The sequence below is a fragment of the Mustela lutreola genome, chromosome 7, assembly GCF_030435805.1.
Source record: "Mustela lutreola isolate mMusLut2 chromosome 7, mMusLut2.pri, whole genome shotgun sequence".
Taxonomy (NCBI): domain Eukaryota; kingdom Metazoa; phylum Chordata; class Mammalia; order Carnivora; family Mustelidae; genus Mustela; species Mustela lutreola.
The window spans coordinates 35,576,416-35,601,518 of NC_081296.1; the positions used below are offsets into that span (position 1 = coordinate 35,576,416).

The window sequence follows — 25,103 nt, forward strand, 5'->3', positions numbered from 1 at the left end:
GGAAAAGCAATTTCCACCAACGCTCTTGCTAAGTGATAGAAGACTGGGGGAGAATAAAAGGAGTACTTGTTTTAGGGAAAGTGTGAGTACAAGTTGCAATGAATAATCCTTCAAAAGAGAGGAGAATATATATTAGAAATCCACAGAAGGTTGGCCAAACTGATCACATGCAACTCTAACTTCTCCATGTGTGTGGAGTATCATGGAGACTCTTTTATGGGAGAGTGATCTTTCATTCCTACAGTTTTGACAGTCTTTGAAAAACTCCTTTGCTACTTCCCTTGTGTGATAGAGACTGCAAAGAATGGCCAGCAACTGGAGGCAAGAGAAAGATTACCCACTTTAAAGCAGATCAAATGACAGCTAAAAGGAAAGATAAAAGGAAACCACAACAGGTTCCTTCACTTTGTCTATTCTTTGAGCCTAAGGTAATTACCGCAGATTCAAATGGCAGCAGATGAAGACATCCCATATTGAATTTTAGCTGACTATCAAATTAACAATTTCTCAAAGTCCTCAAAGGGACACTGAACCAATTAACATTCTTCAGTGGACTCAGAGCTCACTCTCCTTCTCTTCGCACCAACCAGTGTGACAACACTCATCAATGTTCTGTTACTGTTTATATAGGATTCCCTCAAGGGACCTATATAATGCCCCTTCAGTCTAACATAGCGGTCTGTCAATAATACATTAGTAGATTAAATGAATCTTTATTTATTCATAATGTATATACATATTTCCTATAATGCATAATGCTTTTCAAATGGTGAAACAAATTTCTAATAATTCCTTCTACCATTTTGATATTTCTATGCTTGTGGCAGTCTTATTACTTTCTCCACTTCTACAAGGTGAATCCTCTCTTTCATTTACCTCTGAGGCCCTCGTTAAGCCAACAGCCAATGCCCTTTTGTTTCTTTTTGGTTTTGTTTTTAAATGCTCAGTACTAGGGGTGCCTGAGTGGTTCCATCAGTTAAGCATCTGCCTTAGGCTCAGGTCATGATCCAGGGGTCCTGGGAGTGAGTCCCGTGGTGGGCTCAATGCTCAGCAAGGAGTCTGCTTCTCCCTCTCCCTCTGCTGCTCCCCCTGCTTGCATGCACCCTCTCTCTCAAATAAATAAAATCTTTGAAAAATAAATGCTTAATATTATCTATTGAAAAGATTAATCTTTCTTCATTGGATTGTTTCCACACCTTTGTTGAAAAATCCACCATATACGTATAGATCTATTTGTGAACTGCTTATTCTTTTCCATGGATCTATGTGTCTATTTTTTCAATAATCATACAATATACTGGTTGATTATTTTAGTTCTATACTAAATCTTGATATCAATTCTGCTCCTATTCAAAATTGTTAGGGCCTTTCTTATTCCTTTGCCTGTCTAAATAAACTTTAGAATTAGCTTGTCTACTGCTACAAAACAGTTCCTCCTGGGATTTTGATAAGGTTTTCATTCAATTTATAGAACAATTTGGGGGAACCAGCATGTCAACAATAGTGACTTTTCCAATAGTTGAGCACAGTATCCTTCTTAATTTAATAAAATCTTCTTTGATTACTTTCATCAGGGCTTTGTAGGTTTTTAGCAGACAGATGCTGAATATTTTTTCATTTAATTTATACCTATTTCATATTTTATAGTATCGTTATAAATGGCATTTTCTAAAATTTCAACTTCTAATTGTTAATTACTAGTATGTAGAAATATGATTTGTTTTTATACAATGATTCTTGTATCCTGTGACTTTGCTAAATTTACTTATTAATAGTAATAAAAGATTTTGGGGGATAGATTCTTTGGGATTTTCTACATAGAACATTATTTGCAAAAATTTTACCTGCAAATGTTTCCTTTTTTAAAAATTTAATTTTATTTTTTTTCAGTGTTCCAAAATTCATTGTTTTTTGCAGCACACCCAGTGCTCCATGCAATACATGTCCTCCATAATACCCACCACCAGGCTCACCCCACCCCCATTCCCCCCTTCCAAAACCTTCAGATTGTTTCTCAGAGTCTATATTTCCTATTCAATTGGTATTCCTTTTATTTTCTTTTTCTTCCCATTTTAGAACTGGTTATGACCTCTAGCACAATGTTGACATCCTTGCCTTATTCCTATATTAAGAGGAAAGCATTCCATTTTTAATCATTAAGTATGATATTAGCTACAAGATATTTATATTTGCCCTTTACCAGGTTGAGGAAATTGCTTCTATTCCTAGTTCGTTGAGAGTTCTTTATCATGAATTCATGCAGTATCTAACTATTGAGATCATCATATTTTTTTCCCTTTTGTTGCTATGTGAATTGTACAGATTCATTTTTGAAGATTAAAACAACCTTCTATTCCTGAGATAAAGCCTACCTAAAGATCATAATGTATTATTTCTACATTTTGCTATTTTTTTATTTGAAAATATTTTAAGATTTTTGAGTCTGTGTCTAAAGTTCTTAATTTTGTATTTATCTTTAGCCCATTCTGATGTCATGATAATACTGATCTTATAAATTAGTTGGAAAGTGTTCTTTATTCTTTCATTTCCTGACTGAGTTTGTGCAGAATTGATACTATTTCTTCCTTAAATGCTTGGTAGGATTTGCCAATAAAGGCATCTGGGCCTAGAATTCTCTTTAGTGGAGTGTTTTAAGATTTTATTTGTTTATTTGATAGACAGAGATCACAAGTAGGCAGAGAGGCAGGCAGAGACAGGCGGGGGTGGGGGGGGTGGGGGTGGGGAGCAATGCTGGGCCTGATCCCAGGGTCCTGGGATCATGACCTGAGCAGAAGACAGAGGCTTTAACCTATTCAGGATTATGTGTCTTTTCTTGAGAACCTTGGTATTTTGGGTCTTCCAAATTTTTCCATTCAAGTTTTTGAATATATCGGCCCAAAGTTTTGTTCATATTTTATCTCTTGGTGGATATTTAGTTTGTTTTCACTTTTTGACTATTGTGAATAGTGTGACTATGGACATTTTGTATACACACATTTGAGAGAGACCCTGTTTTCAGTTCTTTTGAGTATACATCTAGGAGTGAGATTCCTAGGTCATATGATAATTCCATGTTTAACTTTCTGAGGAATCACCTAACTTTCACAGCAGGTGAGACATTTCACAATCCTACCAGTAATGTATGAGGTTCCAATTTCTCCACATCCTCACCAACACTGCCATTCACCACCACCACCACCCCCCTTTTTTTTAAGTTATAGACATCCTTGTGGATGTGGCATCCTATCTCATTGTGGCTGGCACACTTTTTTAAAAAAAAATTTGGACATCTGCCTGGTGATTTGGGGAGGCTGTACATTGGAGTACAAAGGTCCTAGTGATTTTTCATTCTTGGTGGATGGGCAATAGATAGAAATACTAGTTAAGAAATCTATCTGGAAATGAAGTTACTAACTACATTTCTCCACTTTGCATCTAAACAAAGCATTTGCGTCTTGTTTCCTTTTAAACATTCCTCATGTGAAACTTACCTGCCAGTTATACAATGGCCTTTTATTTATCAGTAGAGAGTTCTACAGCACCAGAATGTTTTATGCTTTCCTTCCTTTCTATACACCAAAGCAGAGGAAGGAAACAAACTCTGGGCCCAATTCCAAGAAGAATGAGTTTCTTAGGGATCAATAGTTTCCTTTCATTTTTACAATTTGGCAATTTTAGAAAAGCTTTCCTGTGACCATGTGCTAGAATTTTAATCTTCAAAAGATACAAGTGAGAATGATAATGCTATTTTTTTCTTCCACTATTCTGTTGCTACTACATGGGGCCAATTACTGCAGAATTAAAGTACCAGTATTGGGAATAACTGGCTTGCCTGTTACAAGCATTTTTTTGTTGATTTCCAGTTTTTCACTGTTATACGAGCATGACGGGTGAATTTTCCTTTTAGGAACAGAAACAAGGGAGTTCTCTGCATTTTTTTTTATGCTCTGCAATAGCCTCAGATATTTAGTGGTATTCCAGCTGATTGTCATTAACTTAAAACATTTATTGCTAATTATAGTTGGCACAATGACTCCAAGGGTTAAAATATGTTAACACCTTTGGTGATGTCCTTCACAATTGCTGCAGATTCCTCTCTCTCTCCCTCAATCGTCCCTCAGCCAGGGCTAGACCTTTGGTGAAAGGACTTCTAAGCTCTTCTCAAAGTCCAGATAAACATCCTCTCCCTGGGTCATTTTGTTACAGTATTTTCACACACAGCACCAGGGGCATAATGGTAATATATGTGTAGCAGAGAATTGCTACCACATGACACAGTCATTTCTTGCTCATTTGACTATACTTGAGAATATTTCTAATCTCAGCAGTAAAGTTTAAAAGAAATCTAACATTAGAGCAGATGTCAGCCCTAAAAAGTATTTGTTTTCCCAAGAGTCTTTAAAAATATATTTGAAAACCTACAGAATGATGGAATTACAGTCTTCCAAAACACAATGCAGATTTACTACGATGACAGCAGCACTCTGGGTAGCAAGAGAACAAAGCCACAACACAACAGCAAATCTCCACAACTGACGAGAGTATATTATCTACTCTACTGTGTTCTATTTTACTTTGAACTCATATGAAAAAATACAATTATATATCACACATCAACAAAAGACACAAAAGTGCATCAATGAAAGATGCAAATGTACAAATGCAAAATGTTACCATTTATACTGCATATTGTTTCTGAGTACACGCACTGTAAGCGCGTATTTCACCAACCTCATAGAGCATTTTCTCTGGAAAAGGAAGGATAGGAATGAGATTGGAGAGTGTTATAAAGAGGATTTCAAGTGTTCCTAAATTGTTTAATTTCTTTCAGCAAGAATGACAAAATGTTAGCATTCATTTCATTCTTAGTGGTGAGAGAAAGGTGATTGTTAAATTATTCTGAATTTTTCTTAATTCTTGGAAATTTTCATAATAAAAAATTGTTAAGAGAAATAAAAATAGCACCTGGTTATGTTTTAGCTTGGAAGTAAAGCAGATTTATAAACAAAGAAAACATGAGGAAGAACCTTCTTTCTTGGGAGTAGTGTCTGACCAAAATACATTTTATATATTTTAGTGTATGGCTTGAAAGAATACTTGAAGTGATACTGCAATTTCTGAGTAATATTGGGCAAGTAAATTTGTTTCCAAGGGCTTTCATCCCCTTTTAGGTTAAGAAAAGGTATCAGAATAAAATATCTCAGATAACCTCTTCAACTTTAAAAGTTAATTACTTTTTCCCCTTAGAAAAGGTAAGTATATCTGTGCACATGTTATTTCCTTTGCCTAGAATTCTTTTTCTCTAGCTTGCTCCCTGGCAGTAAACTCCTATTTATCCAGTAACACTCACAAAGGATACCTTTGTGCTTTAGGACATCTTCCCTCACTCTTCCCAGGTAGGGAAAATGACTGTCACAATTCTCTGCTCATATTTTCATTAAACACTTGACATAGTGGTACATCTATTTACACATTTGCCTGCCCTGCTAGACAGTGAGCCACTGAGGACAGACCCTGTACCTTATGTGCCTTCCACAGTGACATGCTTAGTAGCCAAGAGAGATGTAATATAGACAAACCACTTGATACTATGTTAGCATGAAATAAGTTAAAAATTTTTTACCTATTGCAAATATTTTTTTCCCAAGTAAATATGTGATGAATGAAGGAATGAGTCAGTAATACAAAATGGCATGAAGTTTACTCCATTGTCAGGTATGCTGATAATCCAAGAAGAAGGCAAGAGTAATCCAGAAGCTCTCTCAACATTTTCTCCAGAAGAATCCACAGGATCATTTTGAATTTTATAGCCTCAGTTTAGAAAGCAAGGTTGAAATAACTTTTCTTGTTTTATCTTCGCTTTTCCTCCTATTACACAGTCCCCCCACCACAAGAGGAACATAAAATACTCCTAATTTAAGAAAAATCTCAGAAAATTGAGATTCTGAAAAGCTCTTATAACATATTTGATCATATTTTGGGGTATCATGCAATTGGCTCAAACAGTTCACTCAACCCCTATTCTCAAATGGGGACTGACTACAATTCCTTTGGTGGAGGAGGGACAGTGATATGAGGAAGGGAGAAAGAACTTGGTGGAAAACGGCAAATAATATATGGAAAACTTGCTGAGATTTGAGGAATTGAGTTAAACCTACACATTCATTTGGGGGGAAAACTGGTATCTTTAATATGCTGAGTTTTGGTGATAGGCTTAATCATCTTAAACCCTGATAATGAGTTAATGTACTAGTTTTCTACTCTTAAAATATGAAGTATCAGGCGAAAGATTTATGCGATCTGAAGAGAAGTGGGTAGGAGAAGAATAAATGAAACAAGATGGGATTGGGAGGGAGACAAACCATAAGTGACTCTTAATCTCACAAAACAAACTGAGGGTTGCTGGGGGGAGGGGGGTTGGGAGAAGGGGGGTGGGGTTATGGACATTGGGGAGGGTATGTGCTTTGGTGAGTGCTGTGAAGTGTGTAAACCTGGTGATTCACAGACCTGTACCTCTGGGGATAAAAATATATGTTTATAAAAAATAAAAAATTAATAATAAAAAAAATATGAAGTATCTATTTGAAGGGGCCATATGTAAATTTAACAAAAAAAATTATGCCATTGGATTCATTACTACTTTAGTCTTTGGGGATAGTATCAGTTTCTGAGACTGAAAAACAATGAAAAATTTCCAGGGATAAAGGGAAAGGCAAGTAAGACTTTAAGGGATGACAGCTGAGCAAAGGTCATTTTGCATTTCCCCTACCCCTGTCTCCTACCTTTCTCTGTCTTTTAAGTTTCTAACTCAAATGAAATGTGGATCTACTGAGATCACCTTCAAGTAACTTAGCCTTTACTTGGGAGTGGATCATCTTTTATACAGTAAGTAACATTTTAAAAACAATCGAAATAATGATAAATTACTGACAAAGTGAAATTGATGCTGCAAAAGGAACATGATACATACCACGAGGGAGTATAACTTCACAAAGCTGAGATAAGCATGCCGCTAATAATAATTTGCTAGCTTTCACTACATAAGCAAGCAACTGCAACACACCGTAATGAGTATTTGTAAACTAGAACATACTTCCGGTTAAGAGCTCAGGCTGTGGAGTCAGACAGAACTGGCTCTACAAATAACAAACCTGATGCAGGGCAATTAACTTTTCTGAGAATGTGCTTCCTCATATGTAAAATGGATATATTCAATAAGACCCATGTCAAATACAGTTGTGAAACTCAAGATAATGCATATTAAACACTGATCCCAGTGCTTAGCATAAGGTAATCACTCAATACACATTAATCTCTATTATTTTTAATTCCTTTTTTTCTGTGCAAATTTTACAGACTTCCCTTCATAAGGAGAGTTTTGCAAAATAAAGGTGCTGTAGAGGATGTTCTAAAGGCCTACCAAGCTTTATAAGATTCTAGATGGATATATTGTTTAGAGTGGTCTTGTACTCTGCAAGAACATATCCCCAATGATCACAACTTTAAGCTAATGAAATGAATTTAGATAAAACTGGGTGTTTGACTTCACTTTAACATCATGCAGCTAGAATGTTTAAATATTAGCCTCTTTAAAGTGTCCATGGTAGTTTGCACAATTAGAAATTTGAACTCCCAATTGTACAAGTTAGAAATCCTGTTAATTGTACAACTAGAAATCTAATTCCATTCTTTTTTCAAACATCACAGACTTGGGATTTTAGAGGGACTTAGCTTGAATGAGGCCAGAAAAATTAAATATGTAAATACAGATGGTCTTCTTTAATTTTATGTACCTCATGGATGTGAGTTACATGACTTTTGAACTGGGCTAGAATCTGGAGAATCAGTGCAGTTCTTCTATTTTGTAGAGAGGTCGAGTTCTATCCTAGTCTGTTCCTTGATAACATTATAACACCGAAAAAAAATTGGCAGTGAGAAAAGTAGAAATTAATACTTGGAAATATCCACTATCTAAAGATTTCAATGATCCTATCCATAGTTACCAAAAATACTGAGAGACAGATTTAATGGAATTAAGAGTTTGATAAAGAGTGGTAAAAGTACCACAGTAAAAATTCTGACAATATTGTTTGTTTTTGATGTTTAATGTATTAATCTCATTAAAGAAACTATGGTTATATAAGATTATAGAAGCACACATAATTAAATGGGTAAAGAAAACTGAGATCATCACCGAGGAAGACAGAATATGTGATGACTTTCTACATACTACCTTACCTGTGTAAATGAATATTCGGCACTTTAATTTCTTTAGTGTTTCAAAAGTTGCTTTCTTCAACATCATTTTTTAATGGTTGAGAAGTAAAAAGAATTTACTGGACATTTAGAAAGGACTAAATGCTACTACATGGGTGGTTGTGACAAGAGCATGGAGAAGTGCTAACTATACCTACCCTACATAGAGGTTTAAAGCAACAATTGGAGAAGTTTTTAAAAATATCAATGTTCAGGTATTTTTTTTTTTAAATCAAGGTTAATGTTAGCACAGGAAAGAATTATAATAGGTACACTTTATCCTGGGTTACACTTGTCAGTTTGAATAAAGTCCTTGAAATAGGTGGTGTATTCCTTAGAATTATTAGGACTAGCAATTGATAGTTCTTTGATTGATTTTCACATATGCAGTTCACCACAGGAATCTAGTTTTTAGTCAATTGCACCCATTCACTACCAAGATACAATGACTCAAACAAATGCTTACTGTCAAAATCAAATTAGTACACTAAAAATGAATTGTTCACTAAGATGCCTTAAAAATTTTGCAAACATTTTAATCTTTACCAAACATGCACTGTAACAATTATGGCCTAAGATCAAGGAGATTTAAGAAGACTGACAAACAGTCTTAAGTCTTTCTACAATTGCTTTCTGTTCTACCTGAAATGCAACAGTCCTTGTAATTTCACAAGAAATAATTTTATAATCTTTTCCAGTTTTTCTCTTCTTTTCTACTCTGGATTCTTGTTTCTAATAACTCTAAATTCCTGAGAAGGGGCAAAGGAGAAAATAATGATTAAATAAAAAGATGTCAGGTAGAAAGGCACAAAGATCAAGAGTAAGGAAACTAAAAACAAAAAGAAAGTTCAAAAAACAAGACTAAAAAACCTTTGCATATGCTACCATTTCATGCTGTCCAAGTTATTTCTATGAAAGGAAAAGTATTTGGTGAAGAATGGACCTATAAATAGACTAGTACTATGCTATATTTCTACTCAAATAAGCTTATCTGTTTCTATGTTAAGGAGTTCATAACCTGGGGAAAAAACAACAATTCTTTTGAGCACTATCAGGGTCAACATGAAGGGCCAAAACAAAGACCTGACTATGCCAAATAAATTATAAAGTTTTCAGCTTTAACTATACTTTGGTATTTGTAGGGTAAATATTTAAAATTAAAAAGAAATCCTTTCAAGTCATATAAAGTTCTCGATGGAAGTGTAACACGATATGAAAATTCTGGTTACCGTTTAAATTTGAAGTACTTCACCCATTATGGTGACAAAGATGGTTTTAGCAGCTATCATTACATTCGTTTAAAATTTCAAAGTGCTTTGAGTCCTTCCAGGATGAATTTACTTTCTTCCTTGCCTTGGATTCCTTAACTTATTTTCTGAAGACTGTAATGTTTACTGCAAGAGAAAAAAAAATAAAGAGCTGAATTGGAGTAAACTAGTTATTGATACACTGGACATTTTTCTTTCCTTTAGAATGTTCTTAATTTCACCCTCATTCAACAGTTATAATTAGTCTTATTCATTTAAGAAGTAACTTCCTTACTTAAGTGGACACATGGATAGAATCCTACACACTCAATTAAGAACCAAGTAATGTATAAGAATCAAACTAGCAGTGACACACTTGAAACTTCCTAAGACTTCACTTGATTGTCTTTGAACTCTTCTGTTTTCAGCTATTTGTAAGAGTCAAAGGTAAGAGCATTAATTGAATGAGAAATATTAAACCTTACTTCATCTTTATAAAAATCCAATTCTAAAAAAGTAACAATGTCCAACTTTGATACACCCTTTGTAAAATATAGAAGTAGGTATCTCCAAATGCGAAAGCTTCTCCAGCTACTTTGCAATTTTACTTTAGGCTCAAATATGAAACATTATAATTTGGTATACAAGGTATCCCCTAAAATTAAATGAACAAATTCCTATCTGTTTCTGACTCTGGGACACCAATTATCTGTACATTCAAACAAGCACAAACCCTCATTTATTTTCTATGTAACACAAGATATAAGAAAAATAACTACAAGAGTTATGTAGAAAGATAAAGAGAAATGTAATTATTTTTTTAATTTTGATTCCTGATTGTGCTTATTACAGAGTTGAACATTTCAATAAATAAATATTAAGACATCAGAAATGCATTTTAAAATGGAAGTTTCTGTTTGTGTACCATCAAACAATGTCTAACTCCAACACGATTGGGTTACTCATGATGAAAATAACACCCAATATTTTTACAATGATTATACCTCTACTTTATGTGGCACATAATAATATTAACAAAAACATTAAGTGGCATATATGAGGATTATCATCAAGGAAGGGTAGATAGATAGATGATAGATAGGTAAACAATGATGTCCAGGATAACATACACAGTGGTAAAATTACTCAGTCTTCTTTCCATTATTAGAGGAGTCTTTCAAAAAGAAAAATGCAATTTATGCCAATTTTACTTTGAAATCCGAATGTGAAAAAAAATTGAACACATGGGTATATACATATTGGTAACCTAGCAAAGTAGAAGAAAAGTATTTTCCCAAGGGTAGGTGTTTGGTCAGTGGCAAAACTGAAATGAGAACCTAGAATCTCTTCCCAATGTAGTGTTCCATTATCCTCCTGTAATCCATCCTGCTTTCCTGTCCTCTCAGCTCCCAAATTATTTTTTCTGGATAATTTATTTTCAGACTTGTAGGTATTCCATCATAATATAGCCATTGAAATCTTACCCAAAGAGACATAAACAGTGTTTAATTAAACCCTAACATTTCATATGTGCAATCTGTAGACAGGGTAGAGTTGGGTCTTGTATTTTTGTCCAGTCTGAATATCTGACTTTTTTTTTTAAAAAGATTTTATTTATTTATTCGACAGGTAGAGACCACAAGTAGGCAGAGAGGCAGGCAGAGAGAGAGAGGGGAGGAAGCAGGCTCCCCGCTGAGCAGAGAGCCCGCCATGGGGCTCGATCCCATGACCCTGGGATCATGACCGGAGCCAAAGGCAGAGGCTTTAACCCACTGAGCCACCCAGGCGCCCCTGAATATCTGACTCTTAATTGGAGAGTTTAGTTCATCAATATGTAATACGAAATGAGTGGGCTCAAAACTACCATTTTGTTGTTTGTTTTCTATTTCTATTATTTCCTGCTTTTTGTTTTGTTTTGTTTTGTTTCTATTCTACATTTTTCTGCCTTAACTTCAGTTAATCAAATACTTGCGATATTTTACTTTAATTGCTGGATATTTCTATTAGGGTATGATACTCTAAGAATATGCATCCTCAAATAAACACTAGTTACTTAAAATTAATATTGAATATCATACAAAGCATAAGAATCTTGCAATGATATCATTCCATTTACTACAAAACCCTTTTTGTTAATGTTATCATATATCATACCTCTATTTCTATTATAAAACCCAGAGTAAAATGGTTTTAACTTTTGCTTTAAGACCTCAGCTTTCAAAAAAAAAAAAGTCATCTTTCTTCTAAAGAAAATAACAGAAGGAAAAAAAAGTAAGCATTTTATATTTATCGTTTTTGGTGGTTTTCATTTCTCCTATACAACAGTTTCCATTTGGTATCACTGCCCTTCAACTTAAAAACCTTCTTTTATTACTTCTTACATTGTAGGTCTGCTGACAATGAATTATCTACTTTTTTAAAAATCTGAAATCATCTTTATTTTACCTTCATTTTTGAATGACATTTATAATCAGTATAACATTCTGAGTTGAAAGGTACTTTTTTCCCTCATAGCTCTTTCAAGATATATTATTCTTATTCAAGATACTTTTTGGCTTCCATTATTCCAATAAGTTGGTAGTCATTAATATTATTGTTACCCTGGCTACACTGTGTATAAGGTTTCTATTGTTTTCTGGCTGTTTTTAAGACTTTTCTCTTGATCTTTGGTTTCTAGAAGTGTAACCACTATGTGCCTAGATTTAGTTTTCATTTATTTTTCTTGGATTTCATTGAGCTTCCTGGCTCTTCAAATTAGTGTTTTGCTAAATTTGGTAAGTTTTCAGTCTATAATTATTTAAAAAAATTTCTGGTCCATTTTCTCTCTTTTCCTTCTAGGTTTAATATACATGAGGTTGACTGATTATAATCCCACTGGTCACTGAGCTTCTGTGTTTTTTTCTTTTCTTTTCTTTTTTAAGATTTTATTTATTCATTTGACAGAGAGAGATCACAAGTAAGCAGAGAGGCAGGTGGAGAGAGAGGAAGGGAAGCAGGCTCCCCACTGAGCAGAGAGCCCGATGCGGGACTCGATCCCAGGACCCCGAGATCATGACCTGAGCCGAAGGCAGCAGCCCAACCCACTGAGCCACCCAGGTGCCCCTTTTTCTTTTCTTTTAATCTTTTTCTCTGTTTTTCAGAGAAAGATAATTTCTACAGATCTGTCAAGGTCCCCTTTTTGCCATCTCTCATCTGCTATTAAGTCTATCCAGTGAATTTTTTATTTTCAGTATTATATTTCCAGTTCTATAATTTCCTTTTTTTTTTTTTTAAATAGTTTCTAAACAAATGTTGTTGAGGATGTGGAGAAAGGGGAACCCTCTTAAACTGTTGGTGGGAATGCAAGCTAGTATAGACACTCTGGAAAACAGTATGGAGTTTCCGTAAGACGTTAAAAATAGAGCCACCCTACAGTCCAGCAATTGCACTACTAGGTATTTAACCCAAAGATAAAGATGTAGTGAAAAGAAGGGGACATCTGTACCCCAATGTTCATAGCAGCAATGTCCACAATAGCCAAACTGTGGGAGGAGCCAAGATGTCCTTTAACAGATGAATGGATAAAGAAGAGGTGGTTCATATTACAATAGAGTATTACTCAGCCATGAGAAAGGATGAATACCTACCATTTGCATGGACATGGATGGAACTGGAGGGGATTATGCTAAGTAAAATAAGTCAAGCAGAGAAAGACAATTATCATATGGTTTCACTCATATGTGGAACACAAGGAATAGTGCAGAGGCCCACAGGGAAGGGAGGGAAAGCTGAAGGAGAATAAATCAGAGAGGGAAACAAACCATTAGAGACTCTGGATTCCATGAAACAAACTGAGGGTTACAGAAGGGAGGGAGGCCAAATGATGGGGTAACCGGGTTATGGGTATTAAGAAGGGCATGAATTGTGATGAGCGCTGGTGTTATATGCAACTGATGAATCGTTGAACACTACATCAAATACTAATGATGTACTATATGTTGGCTAACTGATCATAATAAAAAAATAGTTTCTACCTCTCTCTCTACAGAGATAGTCACCATTACATAAATTATATATATATATATATATAATATATATATTATATATTATATATTAGCTGGTTTAAAGTTACTGTCCCTTAACTAACATCCATATTGACTTTTCTTCTCAACTATGGGTAATATTTTCCTAATTCTTCACATGATTAATAATTTTTTATTCTATACTGCACAATACAGATGATATGCTATAGAAACTCTGTATTTTGTTACCCTTTTTTGAAGTATGTTAATAGTTATGTTAATAGAATAGTTATGATAGTAGAATAAATAGAATAGTACGTTAATAGAATAAATCCCTTCGGGTTTATAGTCTTTACTTCTAAGACAGGAGCCTTCTAAGATTTCAACAAAAACCCTAATGTGTTTAATAGGACTCAAACTTAAAATCTGATGAGAAATATCACCTGAACAACTTCTCACGTCAGCTATCATTTTCCTCGAGGCTCTACGGAGTCTCCTCTGCACATTTTTTTTTTTTATACTTTTTAAATTTTTTATAAACATATATTTTTATCCCCAGGGGTACAGGTCTGTGAATCACCAGGTTTACACACTTCACAGCACTCACCAAATCACATGCCCTCCCCAATGTCCATAATCCCAACCCCTTCTCCCAAACCCCCTCCCCTCGGCAACCCTCAGTTTGTTTTGTGAGATTAAGAGTCACTTATGGTTTGTCTCCCTCCCAATCCCATCTTCTTTCATTTATTCTTCTTCTACCCACTTAAGCCTCCATGTTGCATCACCACTTCCTCATATCAGGGAGATCATATGATAGTTGTCTTTCTCCGCTTGACTTATTTCGCTAAGCATGATACGCTCTAGTTCCATCCATGTTGTCGCAAATGGCAAGATTTCATTTCTTTTGATGGCTGCATAGTATTCCATTGTGTATATATACCACATCTTCTTGATCCATTCATCTGTTGATGGACATCTAGGTTCTTTCCATAGTTTGGCTATTGTGGACATTGCTGCTATAAACATTCGAGTACACGTGTCCCTTTGGATCACTACGTTTGTATCTTTAGGGTAAATACCCAGTAGTGCAATTGCTGGGTCATAGGGCAGTTCTATTTTCAACATTTTGAGGAACCTCCATGCTGTTTTCCAGAGTGGCTGCACCAGCTTGCATTCCCACCAACAGTGTAGGAGGGTTCCCCTTTCTCCGCATCCTCGCCAGCATCTGTCATTTCCTGACTTGTTGATTTTAGCCATTCTGACTGGTGTGAGGTGATATCGCATTGTGGTTTTGATTTGTATTTCCCTGATGCCGAGTGATATGGAGCACTTTTTCATGTGTCTGTTGGCCATCTGGATGTCTTCTTTGCAGAAATGTCTGTTCATGTCCTCTGCCCATTTCTTGATTGGATTATTTGTTCTTTGGGTGTTGAGTTTGCTAAGTTCTTTATAGATTCTGGACACTAGTCCTTTATCTGATATGTCGTTTGCAAATATCTTCTCCCATTCTGTCAGTTGTCTTTTGATTTTGTTAACTGTTTCCTTTGCTGTGCAAAAGCTTTTGATCTTGATGAAATCCCAGTAGTTCATTTTTTCCCTTGCTTCCCTTGCCTTTTGCGTTGTTCCTAGGAAGATGTTGCTGCGGCAGAGGTCGAAGAGGTTGCTGCCCGTGTTCTCCTCAAGGATTTTGATGGATTCCTTTCGTACATTGAGGTCCTTCATCCATTTTGAGTCTATTTTTGTGTGTGGTGTAAGGAAATGGTCCAATTTCATTTTTCTGCATGTGGCTGTCCAATTTTCCCAGCACCATTTATTGAAAAGGCTGTCTTTTTTCCATTGGACATTCTTTCCTGCTTTGTCGAAGATTAGTTGACCATAGATTTGAGGGTCCTCTAAGCAAAGAGAGAGCCTACAAGTGGTAGATCAGAAAGGAACAGAGACCATATACAGTAACAGTCACCTTACAGGCAATACAATGGCACTAAATTCATATCTCTCAATAGTTACCCTGAATGTGAATGGGCTAAATGCCCCTGTCAAAAGACACAGGGTATCAGAATGGATAAAAAAACAAAGCCCATCTATATGTTGCCTCCAAGAAACACATTTTAAGCCCGAAGACACCTCCAGATTTAAAGTGAGGGGGTGGAAAAGAATTTACCATGCTAATGGACATCAGAAGAAAGCAGGAGTGGCAATCCTTATATCAGATCAATTAGATTTTAAGCCAAAGACTATAATAAGAGATGAGGAAGGACACTATATCATACTCAAAGGGTCTGTCCAACAAGAAGATTTAACAATTTTAAATATCTATGCCCCCAATGTGGGAGCAGCCAACTATATAAACCAATTAATAACAAAATCAAAGAAACACATCAACAATAATACAATAATAGTAGGGGACTTTAACACTCCCCTCACTGAAATGGACAGGTCATCCAAGCAAAAGATCAGCAAGGAAATAAAGGCCTTAAACGACACACTGGACCAGATGGACATCACAGATATATTCAGAACATTTCATCCCAAAGCAACAGAATACACATTCTTCTCTAGTGCACATGGAACATTCTCCAGAATAGATCACATCCTCGGTCCTAAATCAGGACTCAACCGGTATCAAAAGATTGGGATCATTCCCTGCATATTTTCAGACCACAATGCTCTAAAGCTAGAACTCAACCACAAAAGGAAGTTTGGAAAGAACCCAAATACATGGAGACTAAACAGTATCCTTCTAAAGAATGAATGGGTCAACCGGGAAATTAAAGAAGAATTGAAAAAAATCATGGAAACAAATGATAACGAAAATACAACGGTTCAAAATCTGTGGGACACAACAAAGGCAGTCCTGAGAGGAAAATATATAGCGGTACAAGCCTTTCTCAAGAAACAAGAAAGGTCTCAGGTACACAACCTAACCCTACACCTAAAGGAGCTGGAGAAAAACAAGAAAGAAACCCTAAGCCCAGCAGGAGAAGAGAAATCATAAAGATCAGAGCAGAAATCAATGAAATAGAAACCAAAAAAACAATAGAACAAATCAACGAAACTAGGAGCTGGTTCTTTGAAAGAATTAATAAAATTGATAAACCCCTGGCCCGACTTATCAAAAAGAAAAGAGAAAGGACCCAAATAAATAAAATCATGAATGAAAGAGGAGAGATCACAACTAACACCAAAGAAATACAAACTATTATAAGAACATACTATGAGCAACTCTACGGCAATAAATTTGACAATCTGGAAGAAATGGATGCATTCCTAGAAACATATAAACTACCACAACTGAGCCAGGAAGAAATAGAAAGCCTGAACAGACCCATAACCAGTAAAGAGATTGAAACAGTCATTAAAAATCTCCAAACAAACAAAAGCCCAGGGCCAGACGGCTTCCCGGGGGAATTCTACCAAACATTTAAAGAAGAACTAATTCCTATTCTCCTGAAACTGTTCCAAAAAATAGAAATGGAAGGAAAACTTCCAAACTCATTTTATGAGGCCAGCATCACCTTGATCCCAAAACCAGACAAGGATCCCACCAAAAAAGAGAGCTATAGACCGATATCCTTGATGAACACAGATGCGAAAATCTCAACAAAATACTAGCCAATAGGATTCAACAGTACATTAAAAGGATTATTCACCACGACCAAGTGGGATTTATTCCAGGGCTGCAAGGTTGGTTCAACATCCGCAAATCAGTCAATGTGATACAACACATCAATAAAAGAAAGAACAAGAACCATATGATACTCTCAATAGATGCTGAAAAAGCATTTGACAAAGTACAACATCCCTTCCTGATCAAAACTCTTCAAAGTGTAGGGATAGAGGGCGCATACCTCAATATCATCAAAGCCATCTATGAAAAACCCACCGCAAATATCATTCTCAATGGAGAAAAACTGAAAGCTTTTCCGCTAAGGTCAGGAACACGGCAGGGATGTCCATTATCACCACTGCTATTCAACATATTACTAAAAGTGCTAGCCTCAGCATTCAGACGATAAAAGGAAATTAAAGGCATCCAAATTGGCAAGGAAGTCAAACTATCACTCTTCGCAGATGATATGATACTATATATGGAAAACCCAAAAGACTCCACTCCAAAACTGCTAGAACTTGTACAGGTATTTAGTAAAGTGTCAGGATATAAAATCAATGCACAGAAATCAGTTGCATTTCTCTACACCAACAACAAGACAGAAGAAAGAGAAATTAAGGAGTCAATCCCATTTATAATTGCACCTAAAACCATAAGATATCTAAGAATAAAACTGACCAAAGAAGCCAAGAATCTATACTCAGAAAACTATAAAGTACTCATGAAAGAAATTGAGGAAGACACAAAGAAATGGAAAAATGTGCCATGCTCCTGGATTGGAAGAATAAATATTGTGAAAATGTCTATGCTACCTAAAGCAATTTACACATTTAATGCAATTCCTATCAAAGTACCATCCATCTTTTTCAAAGAAATGGAACAAATAATGCTAAAATTTATATGGAACCAGAAAAGACCTCGAATAGCCAAAGGGATATTGAAAAAGAAAGCCAACGTTGGTGGCATCACAATTCCGGACTTCAGGCTCTATTACAAAGCTGTCATCAGAAAGACAGCATGGTCCTCTGCACATTTGAATTTAGACATCAAACCATGAAATTAAAAGGAATACAAATGCAAATTTTGAGGCCCCCTTTATGCTGTATCTCTTTCTTTTATGGGCATTTTTACCACCGTATTCCAGGACAATCTGCATGACTTGTGTATTAGTGCTAATCTATCAATATTAGATTCTTGATTGCAGTAATTTTATCTAGTTTTTTTTTTGAGAATATTTTTGTAGAAAATAGACTCTAAAGTATTCAGAGGTGATAAGGTCAGCAACTTACTCCCTCAAATGAGTCAGGAAAAATTATTAATATTTTTACAACTTGTGTGTAAATTTCAAATTATTACAAATTAAAAAGAAAAAAAAACAAATTATCAATAGACTCTATCCCAATACAGCTCTATGCTTAAAAAGAAAGTAATTCTGTAGTGAAATAAATTGAGGTAAAGTTACTGTTTTCCTTTTAGCAATTCATAATGTATATTATCATGTCAAATATTTCTACAAATCATGTATTAGCCATACTTTCATTTATTCATCTTTCCAACCACAAGTAAATTGTATACTTAGGGCCTACTAAATGAAAGGCAATATTGGAGAGATAAAGAAGTAATAAGAGAGGCAAGATCCCTTCTTTCATTGAGTTTCCATTGTAATACAGAAAGAGACAAATAACTAATTTCAGACGCTCTGAAAAAAATAAAACTGGGTGTTATAAAGAGATTGGGGAGGTATAGATATTTTTAGATAGTGCATCAAGGAAGACCTCTGAGGACATGATGTTCAAGTTAAAACTGAATGAAATAAGCCATACATGCAATAATTTAGAACAATGTTCCAGACTTAAGACATACATGTCATGAGATAGGAATGAATTTAAAATATTGATGGAAAAGTTTCTGAATTATTCAAACAAACGAGAATTTGTGAGAAATAGCACACTCATCAAAAAGCATGGTCACAAAGTATAGCTTCCAATTATAAATAAATAAGTCACAGGGATGTAATATACAGCACGGTGACCATAGTTAATAATACTGTATTGCATATTTGAAAGTCGTTAACAGAATAAATCTTAAAAGTTCCCATCATAAGAAAAACAATTCTGTAACTTTGTATGGTGATGGATGTTAACTAAATTGTGATGATCATTTTGCAATATATATACAAATATCAAATCATCATGTTCTATATCTGAAATACACAGTTTCACCTAATATTAAGTTATATGCCAGTTACTCTGCAATTTTTTAAAAAATGAGGAAACTGTCCTGATTTTAAACCTATTTATTAATTCCTATATAATGAAAACAATAAAATAATGATTATTTTAAATTCTTAACTTTTTTTTTTTAACTAAGTATGCCAATTACCTGAGGAATCCCTGGTATAACCTTTGACATTAAAAATCTGTCAAAGCAGGGCACCTGGTTGGCTCAGTGAGTTAGGCATCTGATTTTTAACTTGGGCTCAGGTCATGACCTCAGGGTCATGGGATTGAGTCAGAGGGGGAAGTCTGCTGGAGATTTTCTCTCTCCCTTTCCCTCACACCACACCCATCTCTAAAGTCAATCTATCAATCCACCAATCAAAACATTGGCTCCATATTGTATGATCTTGTTTACTTTGCTATCTAATAGTAGATAATAGTTCAAATAAAAATATCACTTTGAAATTAAAACATAACACTCCACTAAGATCCTACAGCTTACCCAGGAGCTTTTTAATAATTTAGAGCAGAGACTGTCACACTATGACCCAGGGGCCAAATCTGATGAGCCATTTGTTTATATATAGCCCACAAGGTAAGAACAACTTTTGCATTTTTACACAGTTGGAAAAAAAGACAAAGAGTATCTTAGATGTAAAGAATTACATGATATTCAAATTTTGTTGTCTAGAAATAAAGATCTATCAGAACACCGCTAGCTCATTTTTTAACGTATTGCTTATAGCTGCTCTTGTACTCTCAAAGGCAGAGTTGTTATAACAAGGACCATATAGCCCACAAAGTCTAAAATACATTATTTGGCCCTTTACAGATAATGTTTGCCAATTCCTGGCCTAAAGTATACTGAACATGTTTACACTCTACAATGATAGGGTTAATACTTTAAAACATTACATCAAATGGTTCATTTAAGTACTTACCCACTGGTATGTTTAGTGTTTTGTGTTTCTAATGAAGTTTTAAGTAATAATTTTATATTTAAAATGACCATCCCATTATATTGAATTTTTACATATTCAAAAATTCATTTCCCTCATTTGTGAGATTTATGAGGTATGATAAATCATTTTCCTTGGGTCAGTTTCTGATTTAAAGTTTGTAATGGACTTTGAATTGAAAAATAAACAAACATTCTTACAGTTGATAAAAGATCATTTATAACAATACTGAGGAAAAGTGAATCAATGGTTAAATGTTAGGTAAAAAATCTGCTTGAGAGCTTCAGAATTTTGTAAAGGCGTTAAGTATTAAAAATTCATTCTGGAATGATTCAGTTTCCATTTCTGACCGTGAGGGATTCAGCAGGTCTAGAATAATCCTCCCACTGCAAACAGCTAGCACACAGGATAAAATATAGGGAAAGGACTATTTTCAGACACAGGCAGTGCAGGACCGTGATCCCTGAAAAAGAAAAAAGGAAACAAACAAGGCAAGGCCTACTATCACCTTCTCAGTCAGGAAGCAATTAACCACTCCTGAGCAGGGAGGAAGAACCAGACAGAACCTGGCAATCTTGTTGACTTGAGGAGACAGAGAAAAAAGTGCAAGGAGGCCAAGGTGGCTAGAATTTATGGGGCAGAGTTCCAGAGAGGAGAGAAAGTTCCAATAATTTCAATGAGGGTTCCCTAGAGTTTTTAGCTAAATAAAAACCTGTACATGAGAAGAGTAAAATTTCCTTAGACCAGCTAACAAGAATATCTAAGGAAAGAAAGTTACCAGGGAGTTGTAAGACAAAGGCTTCTCAGAGCTGACATGGGGCCAAGATTTCAACAAAGTTCCTTCAAGCAAGAAGGGAAAAACCTTGTTGAATATACAAGGCAGTAGTGACCCCAGAAGATCCACACCACAGAAGTAAAAGGAAAGTAACCCTAGAATAAAAGCTACTATAGACCCACCTGAAAGGACCTTGAAAGCTTAGGAAAAAATCAAACTAATATGCGATTTATAATGCCGGTCAGGAAAAAGTCCAATACTCTTTAAAGGAATGCCACAAAAACAAGGACTCATCATATAAAATTCGCAAATATGTGACATTCAGTTAAAAATTACTGGACAAAGAAACAGGAAAATGTGACACACAACCAGAAAAATATCAGTCAATAGAGAGAGACAAACCTGGAAATAAAAGGCTTGGAGGAATTAATGGAGCAAAGGCATTGAAAGGGCTCTTACAAGTATGTTGCATATTCAAGAACATAACTGAAAACAGGAATATAGTGAAGAGAGAAATGGGGGGTTTTCTAAAAGAGCCAAATAGAACTTCTAGCAATTAAAAAAATATAAATATAATATTCAAAGTCAAAATTTCACTGGATGGGACAAACAGTGGTTTATGCTCTGCAAAAAAAGAGATCAGTGAACTTCAAGACACTTTGGGGCACCTGGTTGGCTCAGTCAGTAGAGCATGTGACTCTTGACCTCAAGGTTGTGAGTCTGAGCCCCATACTGGGTAGGGAGATTACTTAATAATAATAATTAATAATAGGGGAGCCTGGGTGGCTCAGGGGGTTAAGCCTCTGCCTTTGGCTCAGGTCATGATTCCAAGGTCCTGGGATCGAGCCCCACTTTGGGCTCTCTGCTTGGCGGGGAGCCTGCTTCCCCCTCTCCCTCTCTGCCTACTTGTGATCTCTCTGTCAAATAAATAAATAAAATCTTAAAGAAAAAAGAAAGTTAAAAAATAAAAATAATTTAAAATAATAATAATAATAATAAAGAAGTGCAGAAAGAAAAAAATGACCGCGAGGCAATGGAAAAATACTTATAAAGGTCTTACATTATATGAGAAGTGATAGAATATTATTTGATAATAGAATGTAGTAAACTAAAAAGGCACAGTATAAAGCCTAGAGTAACCTCTAAAATAAATAAATAGGTAGAACAAAGAATAAGCCAGTAGGGGAATAAGCCAACAGGGAAGATTAAATAGAAAAGTATAATTAATTCAAAGGAAGGGTTAATAGAAAACAAACAGCAAGATGATAGATTTAAACCCAAACACACTGATAAATAAGTTAAATGTTAATTGTCTAAATAGTCCAATTAAAAACCCAATAAAAAAGTAAGATCAATATATGTTAGCTATCAAAATTCCACACTAAGGAAACAGCTTAAAAGTAAAAGGATGGAAGATATACGCAATACATCAAAATCTTAAAAAAGCTGGAATACCCATATTGATACCAGATAAAATAGAAGACAAACCAAATATTACCAAAGATAATGAGGAACATTTCACAATGAACAAGGGTCAATTCATTTAGAACACAGAATAATTCTAAGTGTGTATGTACAGAATACCAGAAGTACAAAACACATGAAGCAAAAACTGACAAACTGAGGGGAGAAAACAAACAAGTATACAAATACAGTTGGAGACATCAACATTTCTCTCAGTAACTGGAAGAACAGGTACAGCGAAAGATAAAGAAGACTCTTTTCTTTTCTTTTCTTTTCTTTTATCAGCAAAGATAAAGAAGACTAGAATAGTACTCTCAACTGAAATGGCATTTATAGAATATGTAAACCAACAAAATAAAAATATAAATTTTTATACTGCCTATGAAACATTTACCAAGACAGACCATCTGCTGAGCCAGGAGTAAGTCTTAAGAATTAAAGGGATTGATCAGATAAAGGACTAGTGTCCAGAATGTATAAAGAACTTAGCAAACTCAACACCCAAAGAACAAATAATCCAATCAAGAAATGGGCAGAGGACATGAACAGACATTTCTGCAAAGAAGACATCCAGATGGCGAACAGACACATGAAAAAGTGCTCCATATCACTCGGCATCAGGGAAATACAAATCAAAACCACAATGCGATATCACCTCACACCAGTCAGAATGGCTAAAATCAACAAGTCAGGAAATGACAGATGCTGGCGAGGATGCGGAGAAAGGGGAACCCTCCTACACTGTTGGTGGGAATGCAAGCTGGTGCAACCTCTCTGGAAAACAGCATGGAGGTTCCTCAAAATGTTGAAAATAGAACTGCCCTATGACCCAGCAATTGCACTACTGGGTATTTACCCTAAAGATACAAACGTAGTGATCCAAAGGGGCACGTGTACTCGAATGTTTATAGCAGCAATGTCCACAATAGCCAAACTATGGAAAGAACCTAGATGTCCATCAACAGATGAATGGATCAAGAAGATGTGGTATATATACACAATGGAATACTATGCAGCCATCAAAAGAAATGAAATCTTGCCATTTGCGACAACATGGATGGAACTAGAGTGTATCATGCTTAGCGAAATAAGTCAAGCGGAGAAAGACAACTATCCTATGATCTCCCTATATGAGGAAGTGGTGATGCAACATGGGGGCTTAAGTGGGTACGAGAAGAATAAATGAAAGAAGATGGGATTGGGAGGGAGACAAACCATAAGTGACTCTTAATCTCACAAAACAAACTGAGGGTTGCTGGGGGGAGGGGGTTTGGGAGAAGGGGGTGGTATTATGGACATTGGGGAGGGTATGTGTTTTGGTGAGTGCTGTGAAGTGTGTAAACCTGGTGATTCACAGACCTGTACCCCTGGGGATAAAAATATATGCTTATAAAAAATAAAAAATTATATTAAAAAAAAAAAAGAATTAAAGGGATTGAAACTATACACAGTATGTTCCCTTACCACAATGGTACTAAATTAGAAATCAATAACAAAGATATCTAGAAAATTCCTAAACATTTACAAATTAAACAATATACTTCTAAAATAATTCAAGGGCCAAATAAAAAAATCACAAGGGAAATCCGAAAATATCTTGAAATGAATGAACATAAAAAGGTGCTTTGAGGAAATTTGTAGGTTTTTTATGCTTTTATTGGGGGGCCAAGGTCAAAACCAATAACCTAGTCTTCCACCATAAAAAGCTAGAAGAAAAGGGAACAAATTAAATCAAAATAAGTAGACACTTACAAAATGACCAAGAATAGGAATCAATAAAACAGACAACTGAAAAACTGGAAAGATGAATGAAACCAAAAAAAAGGTTCTAAGAAAAGAAAAAAAAAAGTCAATGAAATTGATAAACCTCTAGCTACACTGAATGGAAGAAGCCAGAAATCATCAATATCAGGAATGAAAGGGGGAACATAACTTGAGAGTCTACAAATATTAACAGAACAAGAGCCTATTATGAATGATTTTATGACAATAAATTTAACATCTAAGATGAAATAGACAAATTCTTTAAAAGACACAGATTACCAATACTGACTCTGGAAGTAACAGATAACTTGAATAGCCCTTTATCTGTCAAAGAAATTAAATTTGGGTTTTTTATGAAGATTTTATTTATTTATTTGAGAGCAAGCGAGCGAGCACATGAGCTCCAGAGGCAAAGGGAGCGGAAGAAGCAGACTCCCTGCTGAGCAGGGAGCCAGATGTGGGGCTCAATCCCAGGACACTGAGATCATGACCAGAGATGAAGGCAGCTGTCTAATGGACTGAGCCACCTAGACGCCCCAAGGAAATTAAATTTGTAATTTAAAAATGTCCTCACAAAGAAAGCTCCAAATTTTCAAATGGCTCACTGGTGAATTCCATCAAACATGTAAAAACAGAAGTAATACCAATCCGACATAAATTCTTCTACAAAGTAGAGGAGGGAACATTTCCCAACTGGTTTTATATGGCCAGCATCAGATTGGATTCCCAAACCCCAAAAAGGCATTTTTAAGAAAAATACACCACAATATCTCTCTCAAATATAGATGCAGAAATCTCTAACAAAATA

General features: G+C 35.3%; 1 protein-coding gene across 6 annotated transcripts in view; it reads right to left on the reverse strand.

Moving 5' to 3' along the window:
- Window positions 1-25,103, reverse strand: part of PEAK1 (pseudopodium enriched atypical kinase 1) — a 319,580-nt gene that overhangs the window by 150,825 nt on the left and 143,652 nt on the right. For 5 of the 6 annotated variants that reach the window (XM_059180296.1, XM_059180297.1, XM_059180299.1 and 2 more), the window contains one exon: window positions 9,486-9,650. The exons of the other annotated variant lie outside the window; for it this stretch is intronic. The gene's annotated coding sequence lies outside the window, so the exon portion shown is untranslated. The remainder of the gene's footprint in view (window positions 1-9,485; window positions 9,651-25,103) is intronic. 6 annotated transcript variants of the gene reach the window in all.